Raw genomic sequence first — 6,610 nt, 5'->3', positions numbered from 1 at the left:
CCTCAGTCAACTTGGCCAGGTTGTGCGGATTTTTAAAAGGTTATTTAAACCTGCAAAACTTGTTTTCCCTTCCCCGCATTTTGAAGACCTATTCTTACACAGTTTGAGAGGCACGGACCTAAATGAGCCACTCAATCTTCTACCCATAAAAGCTAACACATAGTATTGGGCTACTTTTGGCCTACTGTTTGCTGGATTTGGTAGGATACAAACATATTTTACTTTCTGGCAAACTCTGGCTTAGTTAAGACTCTCTCACTGCCTTCAATATAGCTAGACAAGCAAGAGAGATAGAAGAAATAAGTGGGGGATAAAGCCCTCAGAATGAAACAGACTCCTGTATACCAGCACCAGCCTTTGCTTGTGAAAGCTATTGGAGTGGAATAGGACATGCAACATTTCAACAAGGCTTGAGGTTAGGATTTTGAAATCGAAACTAACTTTTTCCACCCTCTCTTTCATTTCCCCGCTTTGGGAATTCAGAGTTCAACAGAGAATTATATATGTCTATTTATATGCTGTATATATATATGTGTGTACACAGTATATATATGTGTGTGTGTACACAACATGCAAAACATCTTTCTTGTTTCTTGTATCTGTGTTTACTTTTAAACAAGAAGGATCACATTTTAATTCCTAAACCAGTGTGTGTAGCCCAAAGTCAGCCCAGAAAATAGACAGTCACTTCACTTTACAATAAATCTTGTGAAGCGCTTTGACATGACTCAACATTGTGAAAAGGCACTATGCCAAATGCAAGGATTATTATGATTATTATTATCATGTATGTTTTTTTTAACCTGTTACTCCTAACGAGCAGTAATTTTAACTTCTTCCCTCTCCCCAAGTTAACATGAGATACATATTACAGGCATGTAATCACAGCACAACTTTTATTGTCAGAACAATTATACTGAAGTGAGGTTCTTAAATTGTTGGGGACACAAGTATAAAATAGTGACTAGAGGATCTAAAGAAGAATTTAGGAGTAACTTCTTCATTCAGAGAGAAGTGAGAATGCAGAACTCACTGCATGAAGTGGTGATTGAAGCAGATAGTATCGATGCTTTTAATCTATAAAATCTCTGGAGTCCCCCAAGCCTCGGGGAGGACAAGTTTGCAGGGCTATGGGGAGAGAGTGGGGGAGTGGGATTGATTTGGATAGCTCTTTTTAATGAGCCGGCACAGACACGATGAGCCAAATGTGCTGTATAATTCTATGATTCTATGATGAGTTAAGAGAAAGCTTGAGGGACCCACCAGGAAGCTCGCAGGGAGTTGCTGGTACCTGCCATCCACCTACTGAGGGCTCAAACCCATGCCTGTCAGATGTCGAACAATCAACAAGTGACTCTCCTTCCTGGGGGAGGCAACAGGGTTTCCTTGGAGCTGAACAGGCTCCAAGGTGACACGTTTGGCAACAGAATGTCGAAATCGAGCCAGCCCTCTGTGGCGTCTTGGTAGCATGTTTCCTGCGCCAGTTCTCCAGGGCACTACTGATGGCAGCACAGCCAGCCCATCGGCAGGACCTGCAAGGATGACAGACCTGTCACTGGGGCCAGAGAATCATCCCTCTCAGCTCCTGTTAACCCTGGAAGCCAAAGTCCTAATGGGTAGAGTGGTCCTGGCTGGATAAGCAGAGGAACTTCTTCATTCAGAGAGAAGTTGCCAGACAACGATATCAATGGCAAGCTATGTGGTTTTAACTGGTTATACTCCAGCAGTACCCCAGTGCACACTCTGGGGTCCCCTAAGCCTTGGCTCTTGCCAACCTGTGCCTAATACTTTCCAGAATTAGATAAGCAGAATGCATCCCTCTAGGGAGAGAGTGTGCATTCCATTCCAGCATATCTCTGGGATTTCCATGTGTAGGTGGGATTCATGGAATTCTCAGGTTGATTTGGTTACCTTTAGCATGGGATGGGTTTCCACATGTGTCAGACCAAAAATACACATTCGGGAGAGGGGAACAGAAGGGATTCAGAGGGAGTACAATCACAAATAGCCTGTGTCTGTGCTGTATAGACTATGTAAATGTACCGGAAAAGAGGGAGAAATACAAATGTTTCAGGTTTCTGGTTTCACATTTACATAGACTGTACAGCACAGCCTGTGCTCTCTGTGACTCAAATCTGACGGTAATTGATCAGCCTTGCAGTTCATCCCTGTGACAATCTGCCCTTGATAAATTAGACATACTGCCCATTCACTGCTAATGATAATTCATACAAATATAATTCATACACTTAATACCAGCAATGGCAGGTGCTTAACATCTCCTTACCCCTCTTTTTTAGGGGGAGGGGGGAACAGATCAGCTTCAGTTACAAATATTTTTGCTCAATGTTTCATTTTCTACCTGAAGCCGGAAGAATTAGAAAAAAGTTTAACCAATGTGGAGGTGAAATTGAGGACATCAATTGTTAACTTAGCTGCAGCATTAAAGCAATCTGCACAAACCTATATTGTGAAGCAAGAGGGGTCTGTCATTTACAACAAGAAATTCAGGATAAGGCACACAATAACAAGTCTTGGAACACCACACTTGCACATGTTCACACAATTCATAGCTTAATTCCAGAAGATATCGCAGTGGTCGATATCTCTGTGTTCTTAGTGATGCTGCAATGCATACATGCTATAAAAGATAAACTATTACCCTCATTGCCCTTGGAGAATCAATAGTTCTCAAGCTATAAGCTAAGCCATGAGGTTTTTTTAACTAACGAAAGCTAGGTGAAGGGCCAAGAAACATAGTACAGGACATCACCAAGGTTGAAACAGTAGGAGAGAGGGCGAGATTGATTGCTGGTGCCCTTATCCCACTTGCTGGGAGCTGGCTGGTTCTTCGGGTTAATCAGCATGCAAGAGACATTTTTCTCATCAAAGGAATAAATAGAATTAACCGCTAATTGAAATGACATCATCAAAGTTGGCGAAGAAAGCCTTCGGAACAACAGCTTGCAATCTCAGGACTGTACTGTGGATAATTATTTTAAAAGCAACGATATTCTAAAAAATTCCAAAATATATGCCAAATGATTAATTATGCTGAATACTCAATATGTGTGTGCATGTTTATGTGTTTGATTCTCCAATGGAAAAGCATTTCACTGTGCCTCATGTTTTTATCAACTTTACATCCCCTGTTCCAGTGTAGATCATACTGATGTACTCATGAGAATTGTACTTTCAAACCTGCTCAATCGCTGTCTGGCAGCTATTTTGCTAGGCAACAATTTTCTGGCCCCAAATCATGGGGTTTATTGTGGTTGCATGTTCCTCTTGATACTATGAAATATGGATTTAACATTCCCACCATCATCCCTGCCCCCCCCCACACACACACACACATACACACGCGCATTTCCCAACAATCATGTAAAAACACAAGATGGTTCGGAAGTAATCAGTGGTCTTTAGACAGTACATAATAAGGATGAAATAAGGAATAAAATGCTGCATATATTTTTTATAATGGACATGCCTATTGCACAAATTAAGGCCCAAACAATAAATAATCCATCATGCACTTGTAAAGCTCACATAAAAACAAGGAAGGTTTGACTGCCCATATAACTTGCTCAAAACCATTCTAGATAGCCTAATTGAAAAATCAGAGTTTGCACCTGATCTTTCTTTCATGTACCAATGAAAGGCAATTGGTTGAAGAGTGTGGTGGCCAGATGTGTAATGATGCTTCAAGTGCTTTTGACTAATGGAGAAACAGTTAATCTTACATGTAATCTTGGAGTCCTGTAGCTCAGAGGTCAGGCACTCATCTCGCAAGCAAGAGGACCTTGGTTTAATTTCTGGCAAGGCGAAAGTTTGGGCAAGTTTCCAAGTTAGTCAACCTCCAATTGATTAACAACCAGGTTTTTGCTTACGGCCCTGTTTACCTAGCAGTAAGCAGGAACCCGGTTGTTAGTCAATTGGCAGATTGCTTTTCCGGGGGCAATAATTCCTTTAAAAAAAACTAAAATGAGTCAATCAATCAACAACTGTTTGTGGGACAGTGCTGTGTGCAATTGGTTGCAGCGTTTCAGCCACAAAATGTACAGTCAATTTAAAATATAAGTAGATTCTGTGAAGTGCTTTGAGACATCTCAAAGATGTGATAAGGTACTATATCAATTGCAAGAATTATTACATTATTATGTAAGAAGCAATACTTCTACTGAACAATGAGCCAGCTTTCTTCGTGGTTGCAATGGTGTTGCTGATTGGGAGAAAGATGCACCTTGAGCTAAAACCATTACAAACTCTGAATAGCTTGTTCAACGAGGATCACTGTGCTTATTAGTGCCGGGGGCCTATGGACTACCTGGCTCAGATGTTGGTACCAAGATCACCACGGAAAATAGACCCGGTTCCGATATTCCTTTTCAGGTGTGTCAGCCCCAAGAGAATCCACTGATTCCCTTTCACCAAGAGGATAGTCACAAGGTGGTCATTACTCAAGTCCAGCCTTGCTAGGTGGACAGCAAGTACTCAAAACTCCTCATGATGTGAACAATGAGCAGTGCCACGTAGGGCCCAAGGTTGCCAATCCAGAGATTGGTGATCCAGTTTAATGGATGATTTCTATCAAAGAGGTGATAATGAGATCTGCAGCAGTAATCTGATGCCAAGGGATTTTCTTCTTGGAAAATAATTTCAAGGCATGAAACACATGCATTTATATAACACCTTAGACATCAGGAAGATGTCTCAAAGTGTTTCAGTGAGCTGCCTCAGGGAAGCTGAGGAGGCTGAGGGAGAAAGGTGACAAAGCATTGTCAAAAAGAAAGGTCTTCAGGTGGGCTGTAATTAACTTTAAATACTGTGTAATGTGCTCAATTACGTGGGTCAAATTCTAGGAAAAGCAAAATAAAAGAACACTAAATAGAGAATATGGAATCCCTGGGATGAATTACTTGGCAGCTGAGTAATTGAGGGGTTCACATCATGTCACATAAGTCAAATATGATGAAGAAAGCTTGAGTACAGTTATCTGAGGCTCAAGATTATGTTACCTGCTTTGTAATCATTGCAAGAGCTCTGTTGTATTGGTTTGACAGTGCTGTTGCAAGCTAGCAGCTACATAATGGAGGAATTAATGATTGTGATATTGATGCAAGAAACAATTTGCGGGTCATTTGGGGAAATGCTATGACCAGTGTAGATTCTAAACTAATAATGTAATTGTTGTAATATACACACCCAGTCCCCTCGCTCCCCAGAAAGTGGAAACAATGAACAGCAGTGTATGTTGTAGTAAAATGGGATAGCAATTATCTGGACAGGGCAGGAAACAGCCCTGCTTGGGCAAGCAAAACATTTGGTTAACTGATTGCACATGTTGCACTGCATTACATTAACACAGAAACTTAAATGATATCAGTGTACAGAAGCCGCATCATATCTGTGAACACAGTCATTTATTTTGAAAGTCTCAGATTTATCCATTTTGACAAATATAATAATAATCCTTACATTTGATATAGAGCCTTATCGAAGTGTTGATTCTTTCAAACGCAGATTAGATTGTTTTCTTTTAGGAAATAACATTACGGGATATAGTACATTGCTAATCCAGGACATATGTGTATGCAACTGCCAGGAAGGTGAAAGACGATGGACCTTGATTTTTTTTGTCTAGCATTTCTTATGTTCATATGTTCTTATCACGTCACTGGGATGTTTCAACGCACTTCACAGAATATACTGTAAATTGGATTGCCATATTAATAGTAATAATAATCTTTACATTTGATGTAACTTTGAAATGTCTCAAATTGTTTCACAGGTAATTACTGTAAAGAGTAGTGATCGGGAATTTGTTGCAACTGGAAGTTGGGGAGTGAAGACACTGGAGAGAATAATTCGGAGAGGAGAGCGAGGACAGAGCGGGGAGGAGCTGCTGCCTAGCGGAGGTATAAAGCCTAGAATAGGTCGGCAGTCGCTAATTTCGAGAGTAGAGCGAGGATATACAATGCAGGAAAACAACAAGTGACGTCAGCGTGAAAGAAACAGAGAGAGATAGAGAGTAAGAGAGAGAGTCAGAGAGAGAGAAAGAGAGAGAGGGACAGAGAGAGAAAGAGAGAGTAGGACAGAGAGAGGAAGGAATGCAGGGAGGAGAGCAAGGACAGCGCAGGGAGGAGCCACGGTGGAGCTGCGGGAAAACAATAAGTGACATGACCGTGAGGTCAGTGTGAGTGGCAGAATGGCAGGGCAGGTGTTGTGCGGCACCTGCAGCATGTGGGAGTTCGTGGAGAGCAGCCTGAGCCCAGGCAGCTACATCTGCAGCAAGTGTCTGCAACAAAGGAAACTTCAGCTCAGAGTTGCTGAGCTGGAATCTGAGGTGCAGACATTGCGCAGCATTAGGGAAGAGGAAAGCTACCTGGATACTTTGATCCAGGAAGCAGTCACTCCCTTGAGGCTCAGTAGATGTACAAATCTTGTCAGTGGTCAGGGACAGGATGGCGTGACTGACATTCAGATAAGGGGACCCCAGAGAGAGTGGTGGAGGAGCCTTGGGCTTTAACCTTGTCCAACAGGTACAAGGTACTTGCAACCTGTGTGGGTAAGGAAGCCTGTAGGGAAGATGGTCAAACTGACCACAGCA

This window comes from Callorhinchus milii, unplaced genomic scaffold, assembly GCF_018977255.1.
Source record: "Callorhinchus milii isolate IMCB2004 unplaced genomic scaffold, IMCB_Cmil_1.0 Scaffold3, whole genome shotgun sequence".
NCBI lineage: Eukaryota > Metazoa > Chordata > Chondrichthyes > Chimaeriformes > Callorhinchidae > Callorhinchus > Callorhinchus milii.
This window is presented reverse-complemented; position numbering follows the sequence as displayed.